Below are 16,238 nucleotides of genomic sequence, written 5' to 3' on the forward strand. Positions count from 1 at the left end.
AGCAGGAGTGGATTCCAGCAGAGTTGCCACTGGGAGCGGGAATGACAGGAAAACTGGGAATCAGAGCTGATCATGAGGCCGAACGCAGCCGGGTTCAAAACTAAAACCCAACAACCAACAGCTGAGGCCACATGTTTACATACGCTCCAGAACTTCACACACACACCCAACAAAAACACACATTTTATTCTCAGTGTCTGAAGTTAAATCAGAGCAAATTTCTCCCGTTTCCGGTCAGAATCACCAACATTATTTCTATTTGTTAAAAGCCAGAAACCCTAATGAGAACGTGGCTTGTTTTTTGTAACTTTCTTCTAATTGGAGCAGGTGAGTCAGAGTCATTATCCACAGTCAAACATGAGCTGAAAGGCTGCTCAGCCAGGAGGAAGCCATTACTCCAACACAAACAGAAAAACCTTTCAAATGTCCAAAGGAACAAAGATCTTCATTTCTACAGACATGAGGTCCAATGAGACTAAAGTGGAACGGTTTGGACATAACCACCATCGTTACATCCAGAGGAAAAACAGGAACCACATCCATACTGTGAAGCACGGCGGTGGCAGCGTCACTTCACAGAACCGATGCCCTCCTGATGTTTCCATCTGGGTCCAGAGTCCAGGAGGAAAACCTGAGCCGGTTCAGCCGGTTCTGTCAGGAGAAACGGGTCCAAATTACAGCAGCGCCGCGAGTTTCTTAATCCAGCTGTGCAGTTTAAAGGACAATTACACAAAATACTTCTGATTCTACAGAAAATAAAGCAAATAGAAACTGACCTGAAACAGAAAGAGTTGTGTTTGGTTTAATGTCAGTTTGTGGAAAAGTGTGAATATCTGGTTTCAGCTGTAGATTGGTTCTGGACTCCAGAGCAGAGCCTGATGTTTCTGCAGACAGATCTAGAAATAAAGATGGAGCACACCGTTAGCGTGGTGTTCCCAGTAAAAGATGAACTGTGTGAATGAAGGTAGATTGATGAGAATCCTCACAAAGACTTCTGATCTTTCTAAGCTAACCCAGTTTCCCTCTGCACACAACACAACCAGTTTATGTGTCATCTGACCAACCTGATATACAAAGTAGGACAGCGAGCGCCTGCTGCTTCAACCAGCAGCCAGTCTGACTGGAGGGGAACATTATTAGACACATAATCACTTTCTAATTTTACTGAAAGATTAAACGCATGATACTGACTTAAAGCAACTTCACAAAATAAAGTGAATCAACTTTGATCAATGATATAGCTAGAAGGAAAATTTACACTAAAAGTAATTTACAGATCAAATATTTTGAATAATTAAATAGTGAAAATCTACTAAGTTGTGCTAAATCAAAAACTAATATCACAATGTATGAAGATCAGGGAAATATCGTTCAGATTTAAAACGCCACAGATGAAACGTGTTGAAAAATGCATATTTAAATACTATTTACTGTGTCGGTTCACTCATTAAGTTAGAATAAATGTTGAAATGAATCAGCAAAAAGTCTCTTTTCTGTTCTTCCCCTCCAGAAAACTCCTCAGCTCACAGAAACACTGAACAGACTGCAGACAACTCAATCTAAACTCCAAAACCTGTAAAGTCATCTTAAAAAAGTCAAACCAAACTTTTATTCAAATGTATTTATGTTTTATCTGCATTGCAAATGACTATTATGTTTGTTTCCAGGTTAAGTTATGACTAATAATGCAAGTATAAAACTAGAAATACCAGAGCTTGAGAGACTGAAGGACTGAGAGCCTAACCAGGCGGTCAGCTGGTGAAGATTTCTCTTCCCAACACAATAACTCAACAACTGAGTGTCTTCATAACCAAATCAGAAGATTATAAAACACACCAATCAACTGCTTTAATGTTGATCCAGAACATTCGGGTTGGATTGCCGAGCCTTTAGTCTTTAAACTCAGTCTGAGTTCAGGACTGCTACACTAAAAACCTGTTTTCACTGGTGACACACTGACTGGGCCCAAAGTATCAAGGAACCTCCATGACTTCCTATTTCAATACACAGCATTCTAATTATGAGACAGATGAGTCTAATTATGGTCTACTACTTTTGGTCACTCTCCAAAAGGGGAAAGACAGGTGAAACAGATGTCTGTTGGTTTTCATAAGTCAGGACATGGCTGTGAGCAAATGGACTTCCCCTAAATGTTCCCTTTTCTGCAGTCAGAGAAATGATTAAAACCTGAAACCGAGACAAACAAGACAGAATGGGAACTAAAGTTCATATGGCTGCCCCACACAGGGAACAAGATGGTGAAAACATCTCTAAAGCTCTTTTAGAAAATATTTTTCACCATCAAATTAAACCACTACAATAAAAGATGAGACTATTGTAAGTTATACAGTTCCATCTAATTTTATTTATCTGAATTTATCTTCTGAAAAAAAGACAATGAACAAAAAAGGAAACCAGATATTTGTGAAACATTTAAAAAGCTCGGCGAACAAAGAGAGTCTGCAGAGCCACTTCATCGGCAGCTCGCTATTAGCTGTCCTGGCTGCTTTTTGTAGCTTTATTAGCCATCAGGTCGCCGTTAAACGCTCGTTTAAACGCTTAGTATTAATTGTTAGGCTAATGCGGGACTTTCCAGGCTGCCCCAGCTCTTTTGGTACCGTTACTCAAACAGCTGGGACTCACTGGACCTCAACCAACAACAATTGAAGCTCAAATCGGAGGCATTTCTTCAAGAACAGCAGCGGAGGAAGCTAAAGGAAGAGACGCCATGTTGGATCAGTCGGTTGAGCTCCCAGTATGAGCCCACAGGAGCCTTTACTGGTTCCAGTCGGAGGTGATCAGTGGAAACGGAACATGATCAAGGTAAGATGTGGAATCAACATTATTATTAAATATCACATTTTAGCAGCTCGTTAGCTGCTCTGTAACGGCTAGCGTCGCTCTTAAGAAGGTTCCCTGTTTGTTGACAGTATAGCCAGCTAGCTGCTAGCATCTTAAAACAGTATGGAATAACGCTCACCATGGCAAAGACCAAATTCTATTGATCATGGAGCCGTTTGGTACCGAGGTGCTACATCTCCAGACTTTTCTAGGCTTTAGTCTGCTGGTCGATGAGGTAGGATGTTAAAGGACGAGGCAGTTTATGACATCAACACCTCCTTCCTTCCTGCTGTGGCCAGAGTAGTCAGGAACTGTACTCAAATAAGAGAACTACTTCACCATATTTTTACTCAAGTAAAAAGTAGCCAACCAAGAAATTACTCAATCAAGAGTAAAAAGGATTTGGTAGAAAGTCTACTCAAGTACTGAGTAACAGATTAAATTATCAATAATTCAATATTTAAAAATGACATCAGTTGGACAGAAATATAAAGTTAAGTGGAAAGTTTAGCATTTTAAGGACAAAAGTTATTATAACTCATAAGTAACAAACAATAACAAAATCAGGCAAAATAAAAATATTTCCAATCTGTTTCTTTCAATGTAAAACTTCTGAAACTTTAACAAAAACTTCAGGTGTGTGTCTGTGTTGGGTGAATTTTCGGATAAAACATGTTTGTTTTTCATTCAGCTGATTAGGAAGAAAATCCAGAAATCTTATTCAAGTAAGAGTAGCGATACTTCATAATGAAATTAATCAAGTAAAACGTACAGTGTAGTTAAAAATACTCCTAAAAGATTTTCTTTATTTTAAAGTTACTCTAGTAAATGTAATCAAGTAAATATAACTAGTTACTACCCATCTCTGATCATGGCAGATCGGAGCGTGCCGCCACACATCAGACTGCCGGCCGATCGCTCTGACCCAACGAACCACTGGCCACATCCACGACGTAAAGCCGAGTCTCTGCAACACGGCTCCATCTGAAATGGCGACACTTTCACACGTTAAAATAACGCGACTGAAACTTTTGTCTTCAAACACACACTTTCAAATTTGTATGATCCAGAAGGTCAAAGGTCATATTAACACAGGTTCATTTCCTTATGTAACCTGTCTATTTGCTGCTAGAGGCAACTCTGATTTAATAAAATGAATCAATTAATTAGGAAACCATCCCAGATATCTTAGAGCTGCGTAGCCAACCAGCTTCTTCATACGGCATGCCTAGAATGTCGAGGCAGGACATGTGCAACATTTATTAAAAATTATAATTCTACTGATCCTATCTGTTACAGACTTCATTTCCTGTTTTTACACCAGACAAAAACATGATATATGACTTTGTTTTTAATGGTTTTCACATATACTGGTTTTATGTTGTTGCTTTTTTACTGACTCTTGCATGGTTTCTTTTGTTTTTTCTGATTCATGGTTTCCTCGCTGTGTCTCGACGGTAAGCCCAGCGACTCGCCGCCTCATCGGCACAGAGGTGGGCCGACCCTCCAGGTGGAACACAGCAGCTTTGATATCCCTGCTGGTAAACACTGGTTATCTCAAGCACATATTGAACTGAGGTAAGCATAGCAGAGATCTTCTGAAACAGGAGTAAAGGGATAAATGGACTTGGGAGAGATGGCTGTGAACATTTTCCTTTTGAAGTGAAACATTCCTGTGTGCTTGTGGCTGTGCTCCCTCCGCCGGGCTTCCTCTCAGTTCCATGTGGTATTTGTCCCCAGCTATGATCCACAGTGGGAGAGCAAGCTGTAAACTTTCCCAAGGATACCATGCAGCCACATGCCAGTGCTGCGCTCTGACAGCGCTCACCACCAGCGGGGGCGCTGTCTCTAAGCACCGAGCTGAACTCGGAGCGCCTGAAGGCATCACTCCAGGTGGGACTGACGTTGCCCCTCTCCTCACGCTGGTCTCCGTTGGAGGCTGAAAAGTTTTAGTGATGCACTGATTACATAATCAGATTGAAATCAACCAGTTTCTCCTGATTGGCTCTGACCAGCGATCATTAAATGCATCACAACTCAAACCATCGTTTCTGCTCTTCAAAAGCAGAAAAACAGGAACATGTTCTGTTGCACTTTGTTTTGAAATAAGAAAAAGTCAGACGGAGGCTAGTGACTTTCTTCCACCATAAACATTTATCGCCCCTAATTTTGACCTCCACCAATGTCTTATGGATGGCTTCATATCTGTAATGGGGATCATGACCTCTGGGTCATTTGCTGGAAATGAAAACTTTGTAACTGATTGTGTTTTCAGCCCAAATGAGAGAGAGCAGAGCTGCTGAAAGCTACAAAATAAAAACTCTGCCTGTGTTCTCATTGGCCAATTTCAAAGCATTAATTTTAATTTCTTTCCTGACTGGGTTGTTCATGTATGATCGCATCTTTAAACTTTAAATTGTTTAAGTAAATCATATGTGTGTTTTTTTCACTACAAGCTCTGGAAGAAATAATTGGCTGTTGATCCAACAGACCAATTTTCCCTTATTTGGATGGGAACAACTAAAGGAATCATTTGTTCCTCTTTAAATGCATGTAAGCTGAAAAATCCCACGTTTGTCTCTCAGCAGCGTAATTTGACATGTCAGGGATGCACGCTTTTATCCAAACATGGGGAAAATGTTCAACCTTTTTTCTGCTAGTTTTAAAACTGCAACCTCTATCAAGGAATTTAAATATTTGCTTTTATAATATGGTCAGTATTTCTTTACAGTAATTGAATTAAAAAGAAATGCCAATGAGTTTGTTTGTAACACAGATCTTAGAAAGAAAATTGTGTGTGTGTGTGTGGGGGGGGGGGCTACGTGGGTGTGTGTGTATTCTGCTGCCATCCTGCAAACTTCTTTTCATACAATTCTGTTCTTTCATTAAAACATTTGGAAAAAGAGGAAAATACTTGACATGTTCTGATATTATTGTGTAACTTTTTCCCCTTTCCCTTCCTTCTGGGATCCGTTCCCTGCCTAAACTCCTCAGAGTCGCTAATCAAGCTCTAAAACACTGAGTGTTTCAGGTCCTTCCAGGAACAGTGAGCCGTCTGCAGCTCTTCTGCATCTTGAAGCCCAATAAACAATCTGGACGTCTCTGCACCTCCACATATGGCATCACAACTGGAGCTGCTCTGTGTGTGTGTGTGTGTGTGTGTGTGTGTGTGTGTGTGTGTGTCCTCTGCATCGTGGGTCTCCAGTTGTGTGGGTAACCTGACGCTTTGGCCAGTTGCTGCAGATGGTGAGAGCAGAGCAGGGTGGCTCAGCAGAGGAAGTGTTGCTGTTACCAGCTGGCTCAGGCGGAGCAGTCGGTAAGACGAGTGCAGCAACAGGAACGCGTGGGCGACATGTGGGCTGCAGAGGCCCCTGAAGTCTGCCGGGGCAACTGTTAGGACGACGCGCTGAGACTGCTCGCATGTTGCTTCTAGGTACTGCGCTTGTATTCACAGCTGCATGGGTGTGCGTGTGAGACAGAGGTTTGATGGTGGTTCATGCAGTCAGGGCTTCATCTGGTTTGACCTGCAGCTCTAGTTTCAATCTGGTCTGAATCTTCCCAATGTCCATAATCTAAACTTGCAGACACCTGAGCTTAGCACCCAGCTAATCCATAATAACACGTTACTTCTGATTTTGCTCATGCCTCTACTGTCTCAGATGTGAAGCAGTCTGGATGTTTAGGTGCTTTAGCTGAGTGAATGTTTGGTCCCTGAGGGATTCAGACCTGAAGTCAGTTAGAAAGATGCAGCCAGAGACCTGGCCTACCAGTAAAACTAAAACAAGAACACATTTCCTGTAACATACGTTCATTCTCCTCCCATTTCTAGTATTCATGAGCGCATGTGCTTCTGTCAGTGCAATAAATATCTGCATGGCCTCATGGTGTTACTGGGTTCACACGCTCGCTCCTCTGCCTGGAAGGTTTCTGTAACATGCAGTAAAACCATGAAAACACCTCGCTGCACCTGGTCAGGGGTCAGTTCAGAGTTCAGGGATCGTTTAGGGATTTTGCTGCAAGCTGCAGAAGATATGACACACTTCCTTTTCCAGTAGCTTTTTTTCCAAACAAGTGCTTCTGTTTCCACATAAATCTTTCCATATTTACATCAACGTTTATAAAAAGTCCGAGGCCAACATTCCCGTCCTCTCATCATGTCATCCCACCCTTTCCTAAAAGCAGTCATTGTTAGATCAAACCATCATTATATACCAGAAACAAAGGAGATTGTCCTTTACAACAAAAAACCTGACATCATCTCTTTTTTTCCAACGTCTTTTTGGGTTTAAATTTAGCCGCAGCGCTGCCACCCTCCAGGTTTAAGATAACAGAGGCCTTGTTGGAGACGGTGGCTTGTGTGGCAGAGGATCCCTGAACAATCAGATGGCAGTCGTCTCCAGTCGTCCGGCGCAATTGGACTGATCAACCAAAATAGTCGCAGCCTCTTCCTGCCTCTGTCCTGGTCTTGCAATATGTCTTTCTCCTTATCAGAAGGGAACGTCGGTACATTCCTTCGTCTGCAAAGTGAGCTGGAGGTTAGCTTACAAGTTTAGCTCACCGAGTTTACGTTCTGCAGAGAGACGATACACACCAACACACACCAGGGCTGTAACATGCTAGGAAAACATGAAACTGATGAAGCTGCTGAATACTGCCATGAATATTTCTCATTCCTCATTATGACCAATGCGCATAATTCTAGACTTCGACACAGAGAGACAACTCAGAGCAAACCAACCACCTGCAGTTCAGCTCATGATTTTCTAATATTCTTTAAGGAGTGGTCCCCAACCACCGGTCCGCGGACCAATTGGTACCGGGCCGCGCAAGAAATAATGAACTACTTCCGGATGTTTTATTTTGAAAATCCTAAACCGGATTTTACCGGTTACGTCTTGCGCGTCAAAATTGAGCCAACTTGCAGCAGAATGAGTAACAAAACAACATCGGAGTGCCGCGGCCCACCACTCTCCCCCCCGGTCTGCGCCACTAAAAAGGTAGGGGACCGCTGCTTTAGAGGAACGCTGAAACACTGAGTAATCAGATTACTCCTTCTGCTTTCACCGTTACACTGATGATCTGCTGCTATGCGTCTTTGGTAATTGTGCTGATTGTCTCTGCGATTAGAGTCTGGTTATCAATAATTTCCTGTTTCTTAGTGCTGATGAGGCAGATTTAACGGTTATCAGGCCTCAGAAACCTCACTAGCTGTCCTAAAATTTTACCTTGAAAATCAACGACTGCGTCATAACAAGCAGCGACAGGATGAAGACGTTGAATGAGTGCTTCAAACAGGTGCTGTCCTCTGAGTCTCATGAGAAAAAGTGAAAAGGAATGCTTTTCATCGCTTCAGGATCATCACAAAAAATTTCATCATTCAAAATCACACACATTTTCCCTCTGGTTTACTGGAGAAAAGTTTGAGGTCTGCAGAATGTTCTAAATGTCGCCGCTCGTATTTTGTCCAAAACTGTGAAATGTTTAGTCCAGCAGCGCCATCCCTTCACTGGTTGCCTGGTCCGGTCCCAGTAGACTTTAAGCTCTTACTGCTCACCTTCCAGTCTCTGAAATGACCTGGTGCCTTCATATCAGTCTGGTCTTCCTCACCTGTACATTTCATCTCCATGTTCTCTGATCTCAATCTCTTTTAAGAAGAATGTTTGGAGAGTCTGCTTTTTCCAGGCAGCCATGTTCTGTGGAGGTTTCTGAAGAAACCTAAAGACTCACTTGTTTACTTTGTCTTATGCATCTTAATTTTGTACCTATAGTTGTTTCAGCACTTTGAGTGAAAGTCCTTTATGACTAAAGTTATAGTTATTATTAGGAAATGAGTCAAAGTGAATCAACGTTCCCCCCAGAGAGTCCGTCTCCAACGTCCACCATGACAGTTGTTGGGTCATCTGGATTCAGGAACTCGCTTTCTGATTGGCTACTCGTCACATTCGGCAGCCTGAACTCAGCCCTTTGGTGTAACTTTGGACTCGTCAGGAAGAGCGCCACCTGCAGACCGAAGGTCCTCTGCTCAGACAGCAGCTGTTCTCTGACTCCTCTGAGATCAGTCGACTCTAACCGAATCAGATGACCGACGCTCACGTCCTAACAACAGATGCTGTGAAAACAGGTTAGTTTCCAACAGAACACTGATGATAATTCAGGTTTTAAATAGTCAGACATTAACGAGCCTCCATCGGCCCAGAGCGAAAACAGATCCTGTTCTCAACAGAACTCTGCAAAGTCCACATTTGATCAGTTCCAGCTACATCAGTCACTTTGCTTAAAGGTTTGGAGACAAACTGCTGCTAAAATGAAAAAATCCTGCCTGATTTTATTCACTGGTTTTATTTGTTCATTAAAGTCAAGCTGCTGGTGTAAAATCAAAAGTAAAACTAGTTTTGCAAGAAACTATTTTGCAAACATGGTGTAAGAGGAGCTTTAGACCACATGAAGGACGAATGGAGATGACATTTCCCAGCAGATTTCTCAGAAAAGCAACCCGTCTCTCTAAAGACGAACCTTCTCTCCTTCAAGGTTTCTCCCTGAGCGCGGTGAAGAAAGACGGCTTGTGAAAGGTTCTGGTTCTGATGGTGGTGGGGACGTCTGTGTGAGGCCTCAGTCCTGGCAGATATGTGATGTGGCGAGCAAATGCATGGCGCTCTGGACCGCCCGGCTTTCTGTCTGAGCTGCATGACGGACCGCTCTGGACCCGCACCGCTCTGGACCCGGACCGCTCTGGACCCGCTCTGCTCTGGACCCGGACCGCTCTGGACCCGCTCTGCTCTGGACCCACTCTGGTCCCGGACCGCTCTGGACACGGTTACCTGACATGATGCTGCCCACACCTGTTTAAACGTGGCTCTGTCCCAGGCTGCCCACTGTCGCCACATGCTTGCTCAGCAGCAGTGAATGTTTGACACCAACTGACTCCAAAGTGGATGATTTTCCTCAAGACCATCATTGCTGTTATTATAGAAATAAAGTGAATAGAGCTGCTAACTTAGATATATTGTAACTGGATGGAGGTTCAGCTTCCAGCAGAATGGAGGATTTTCCTCCAACTAATGATTAATCAGATAAATCTGAATAAAATCAGGGTAAAAATAGTTTAAATGTAACATGTGAAAACATTCGTCCTTCTGCCTCCAGTGGTTTGGTTTGCTAAACTTCCTCACTGCCTTAATCAAAGACATATTAATAAACTGATCTGTATTTTTAGCTCCTCTGCCACATCCCGACAGCCAGAGCTGCGATGGTTAGAACAGCAGGTGCTTTCTGAGTAATGTCAACATGCGATGCTACATGCGAGCTGCAGAGGCGAGAAACGCCACCACTGAAGAAAAAACAGCAATCCACAAAACCAAGATGACTCACAGGCTGTGAACAGCAGCAGTGATCAGCGCTAGGTGTGCTTGTCTTTCCTATTCAACACATATCAGAATGCCGCTCCATACAATCGCCAACAATTGGTCGCATTTCCTGCAGGATTTTCCCAGGCAGCGGCGCTGTCCCCGGCTGCCTCCCTTGCCTGCAGTGCTGAGGTATCATATCTGGCCTCATTGTGCGCAGTGGGGGGATTTCCAGCCGCTGAAACGCTGAGCCGCTTACCGACCTCTGGGCGCAGTGTGGGAACAGAGGAGCCATGGAGGACTGAATGAAAAAACGACACAAACATTAACGCGTGGAGACAAATGAGCGGCGGCAGGGCGTGGTCAACAGCTACACACAGGCCTGAAATGACACCAGGCAGGACTGGAGGCGGATCCGGAAACCGGTCTAGACTGTCGGGTTCACCTGGAGGGGGTCCAGAGGGGCTGAACTCTGACCTTGTCAACACTCGGGAAGCTGAAGAACCCGGATGCTATGCTAGCTGACGCGCCATCGGCTGCTGTTTGCAAAGTAGCCAATCCTGAAGCGCCATTTGTCTTCCTTGTCACTGATTGGCTGAATCCCCAGATCCTAGCTTCTGTGCTAACGCTACGACGTTTCAGTTGTGGGTATTAATACATGTTAAAGTACATTTGGTGTTTGAGCTCTTACGTGTTTCAGAGGAGATCTCAAAAGGTCGCAGGCGGTCTGGAGTTTAGATTGGGGCTAAGGATTATAATCTGACCCGGTCCAAACCCGGTCCATCAAAACTTTCTAACCATAATTAAGAGTTAACTACCGGTAGTCCCAACATATTACTTATATACTTCCAATCTGTGACTTGGCCCTCTGCTGGATTAGTAGTTTAACTTCTCCAGTTATTAGTTTACAATGTAACTAGCCCACTAGTGAAAGCTTAGCCCCGCCTCCAGACCCATTTAAAAATGTCACCAAAGTGGGCGGAGCCACGAGACACTGAGGGTGTGGCCAAGAGTTGGGATGAGTAGTGATGGATTAATGAGACGTCATGAAGCGTTTCACCAAACTGACAGGGTGTCACTGAATACTGACCCTGCTGGACATCAAAAACAAGGCAAGTAAATTTAAAATATCTTTATCTTTAGACACAGTCAATAAATAACGTGAACATGTATCATAACGTGAAAACCTCACATGGTACAGACGAGGCTGGGGCCAAGTAAATTATATGGAAAGGCGGACGAGGTTTGGATAGATTGTCTTTTGGTTGTTCCTGACGGTTTTCACCAACATCAGATTGACTATTTATAATTTATTATTATTTTTTATTATTATATCTTATTATTTCATAAAGAATCGGAAGAACAAATCTATCTCTGATTTTTGACTGTTGCTCTGTAAAAGTAAACACTCACCAGCGTTTTCATGTGATGTCGTTGGATGACTAAAATTCTGAAAAAATGAGACATTGTGAAAATTTCCAGATCTATTTGACTAATTCAGGAACCGACTTCATATTTCTGTCTCGTGTCTGAAATAGAAAAATGATTTCTCTAGAACTGTCTGATAATATTTGTGAGCCGTATTAAATCAGCAGCTCTGATCTGAGATGTTGAGCTCTTGTTTGAAGTGTAAACTTACGATTCTGAGAAACTGTTGCTAGGCCACAGCCGTGAGTCTGATCAAACACACCAACCAGATCTAGTGTGTAGCTCAAATCAAAACCAAATGGGGCTTTTCCATTAGAAGGCAGCGCCTGAGCAAGAAATACCACATAAGACGAACGAAAGGTGCAAATAAAGACAAAGGATTCAAAGAAACAAGGTGTGCCTGGGTTTTGGTAAGGTAACAGCCTCATTCCGCTCAGAGGAAGAAATAAACTTCTAACAAACACTTTTACATAAAATTCAGACAAACGACTCAGTTGATGGAGGGAGGCTGCTAGGGGGCGCTGCAGGATCTCAGCAGCTTTTAGTCGCTGGACGTTCAGAAAACAGGGAGACGCTTTTTTAAAACTGCAAAGCAAATATTCATAAACAAAAATGCATGAATATAACATTTTGAAGACCTTGGGTGTGTCAGTTTTTAAAGCATTGTGATTTTAAAGACATTTTACGCCTGCCATATACGGGCGATGATGTCATGGTGATGTTTTTAAAATTAGGAGGAAAAAATATATATAATTTTATATCTGTGAGTTATTTTTTACTTCAATCTGATGTTTTGTATTTTAAAATGAAAATTGGTTTTGTTTTCTCATTTCTGGTTCATGAATTAGAAAATAACCAAAACATGAAAGAACGATAGCAAATCAATCTAAGCTTTATTTATGCAGCAGTTCTGATAAACAGAAATGAAACATCAAGAATTAATCAACTTCCATCAGCATCTGCTGATCTGGTTGGAAGCCAGAGTTGAAAAAAAGTCATTTAATTTAGTCAATTTTCTTTTTTTAAAAAAACAAACTTTATTTAATTTTGAAGTAGAAAACCTATGGTGTGATATATCACATTAAAGAAAGGAAAATACAATCACAGAACTAACAAGAATAAAACAGAGTGTACTGTATTGCAATTTAGTAAAATTTAAAAATGAGCTGCTTTTTATTTTGTGGCCATTTTACACAAAACTTGTATATTTGAAATGAAATCTTTATTTAGTTTAAACAAGTAAAATGTCAGAGAAAAATAAGAAAACAAAAGAATATATACATCATAATAATTAAACATTAAAACAAAAAACTTCCAGTTCCGGTTCATAAAGGAATAGGAAGAAGACAAAGCTTAAATTTTACTCTGGTTGTCTTTGTTCGATTTTCTTCTTTTGATATTTAAAATAAAGTTAAATCACTGGCCTTTTCTCACACTTTAAAAAATAATCATTTTAATCACTAACAGCAGGGACCAACATATAGGTGGCGCTGTTTCCCCTGCACTCTGTGTTTCAGGTGAAAGGAATTAGCTAAAACGTAACGATGCATATGACCATCGCAGTCTGAAAACTGTTTGCTTCTTTACAATATTTACACAATAACCTGTTTACATTTCTGTTCATGTTAATGCATATAAAATATTACAGAAAAATAAAACATTTTCTTTTTCTAATCAAAAACCAATTAAAGACAAACTTCTTTGATTCTCTTTTCATCTTTAAATAATAAAAATTCATATTCTGTAGATAGTTGCAGTTACACGCTGTGACCTGTTGAGGCGCTGTTTAATCTGAACACCCTGACCCAGTCTCTCCGAGTGAACAGAACCGCTTTTCTATTAATGGGTTAAACTCAGAGCTGACAGTCAGTGGAGTCGAGGTTCCAACGCTCAGGGCCAACCTGGGGCTAAACTGGGGCTAAACTGGGGCTAACCTGGGGCCAACCTGGGGCTAAACTGGGGCTAAACTGGGGCCAAACTGGGGCTAAACTGGGGCTAAACTGGGGCTAACCTGGGGCCAACCTGGGGCTAAACTGGGGCTAAACTGGGGCTAACCTGGGGCCAACCTGGGGCCAACCTGGGGCTAAACTGGGGCTAAACTGGGGCCAAACTGGGGCCAACCTTGGGCCAACCTGGGGCTAAACTGGGGCTAAACTGGGGCTAATCTGGGGCCAACCTGGGGCTAAACAGGGGCTAAACTGGGGCTAAACTGGGGCCAAACTGGGGCTAACCTGGGGCCAACCTGGGGCTAAACTGGGGCTAAACTGGGGCCAACCTGGGGCTAAACTGGGGCTAAACTGGGGCCAACCTGGGGCTAAACTGGGGCCAAACTGGGGCCGAACTGGGGCCCCCTGGGACCAACCTGGGGCCAAACTGGGGCCCCCCTGGGACCAAACTGGGGCCTCCTGAGGCTAAACTGGGGCGTTACCTCTAAACATCAGAGGATCAGACAGGAACACCTGGTGGAGACGAGAGGAGAAGGAACACTGTGTGTGTGTGTGTGTGTGTGTGTGTGTGTGTGTGTGTGTGTGTGTGTGTGTGGTCGCCCTGTCCCAGTTGCCATGGTGCTAATGTGTCGGTGTGAGGGGCCCGGCGGGGTCTTCAGAGACGATTCGGGTTCTCCGGCCATCTGGCCGGTAGAGGCGCCGGTCCGCGGTTACCGTGTGACGGTCTGCGCGCAGCGGCCAACGGCGTCTGACTTCAAGGTCACGACCCGGGACTCGTTTCCTAGCAGGCTGCCGCCGTGACAGCAGGGGGCCGTTTATCTGATACCCCGGGTAAGTGCTGCCGGGTCCGGCCGCGCTTTGATGCTCTGGTTTCTGTTGTAACCCCAGTGTCAGTCCATCTGGACTGGCCACACACCCACACCCACACCCACACACACACACACACCCACGCCCACACACACATACACACACACACACACCAGTTTTCTCCCACAATTAACTGTAGCATTAAAACAGGAAGCAGAAGGTAAATAAGTTCTGGGAATGTGAAGCCCCTCGTTTTGGCTTCACATTCCCAGAGTTAGCATAACTTCCCCTCTCTGGGGGACAGTCACTGTCCACACTGACACCCCCAAATAAAATGAAGCTGATTGTCCTGATAGGTCACACACCCAAAGAGTCAAATTATAGTTTTAAAACAGCAAATATAGAGAATACAGCTCACACAGGTCGGACCCAGGTCCTGCAGCGCTGCAGCTTTAGCAGCTCTGCAGCGTGTTGCTCTGCAGCCGTCCCATGGACAGAGACGTGTCCAACTTAAAACACAGGAAGCAGTTTCCACATCACTTCCTGTTCTGCAGGGATTTCTGATGTATTGCAACACACTTCCTGTCTCTTCTGAAGTAACCCCTACGTCCAGGCTCAGCCTGTCCTCCACCTGTCTACACTGTCCCCTAGAGCGGTGGTCCCCAAAACCCGGGCCGCGGACCGGTACCGGTCCGTGCAAGAAATAATTAAATATTTCCGTTTTATGAATTATTTGAGTGTGGAGGATCTTTTATTTTGAAAATCCTTTAACCGGATTCTCTCGGTTCCGTCTTGCCGCCAACATGGAGCCACAAGCAGCAAAATGAGTCAGAAACGGATCAGATTGTTTGGAAAGTTTCTTTGTGAAGGGAAAAGGCCCAGAGAAGAGCCAGGAGGATGGATTTATCTGTGATTCCCACAGTCCAAGCTCTGCATGATATGGTGACCGGATGTTAATGAGGCAATGAAGCTTCAAGCTGCTTCTCCACTAGAGACCAAGAACCCTGAGCATCAGCAACACTTCCGGTCTCATCGTCTCTCATCTCTCCCAGATGGACCGTCTGGTTGCAGAGAAACAAGCTCAGGGCTCCATTAGTCGTTATCCTGAGTTAAAGTTTTCACCAAAGTAAAATGTTCGTTTTTGTGGCGCATCTGTATCTTATTTTGAAGGGATATGTAAACGTTACCATAGCGACCAGTCAGAGAGCGTTAGGGTAGTGGAGAGACAGAGGAGAGGAGCTTGTGAGTTTTAGGTCTGGTTCACACCATTTAAGGATTGTGGGCCGATTTTCCAAACCTCTGTGACCACAGAGCCGATAAAAGTCCAACAGGTTCGGTCGGTTCGTGAGTCCAGCAGCAACACACCACAGAACCGATTCCAGAAGAAAATCCAGTAAAACCCCAACAGACCAAACATGAGTGTAGAATAATCAAACAGGATGATGATGTAGAAGCAGCAGTGATAGTTTGTGGCTCATTTTAAACAATAAAAGACGAAACAAAAAGAAAAGACGTTTGATAAAAGATGGCGGAGCAGCCACTCTATTTGCTGCTCTATGATTTGGAGGTGAGTTATGTTTGTTCATAGTTAACATTTTAACTGAATAATCATAACCACATATCATAAACATATCTAAAAATGACATTTACATATAGTAATAAACATTTCCACACATCACCTCCGATGTCTCAGTTGCCATGACAACTGTCTGGGATCCCCTCCGTTCTGACGTCACCGCTTTCTGATTGGCTACCTGTCACATTCAACAGGCTGCGTTTCGCTCCCAGTCAGTAAAAACCCCACAGGCTGAGATAATCGGGCCGAGACAAAGTTGAATATGAACGATTTTAGATCGGCCATATTCAACACATC

General features: G+C 43.5%; 1 protein-coding gene across 2 annotated transcripts in view; it reads right to left on the reverse strand.

The window, feature by feature from the left end:
• Positions 1–16,238, reverse strand: part of LOC102230338 (G1/S-specific cyclin-D2-like) — a 125,933-nt gene that overhangs the window by 92,811 nt on the left and 16,884 nt on the right. The window contains exon 2 of one of the 2 annotated variants that reach the window (XM_023349136.1): positions 777–896. The exons of the other annotated variant lie outside the window; for it this stretch is intronic. The gene's annotated coding sequence lies outside the window, so the exon portion shown is untranslated. The remainder of the gene's footprint in view (positions 1–776; positions 897–16,238) is intronic. 2 annotated transcript variants of the gene reach the window in all.

Source organism: Xiphophorus maculatus, chromosome 2 (genome assembly GCF_002775205.1).
Source record: "Xiphophorus maculatus strain JP 163 A chromosome 2, X_maculatus-5.0-male, whole genome shotgun sequence".
In the NCBI taxonomy this organism is placed as follows: domain Eukaryota; kingdom Metazoa; phylum Chordata; class Actinopteri; order Cyprinodontiformes; family Poeciliidae; genus Xiphophorus; species Xiphophorus maculatus.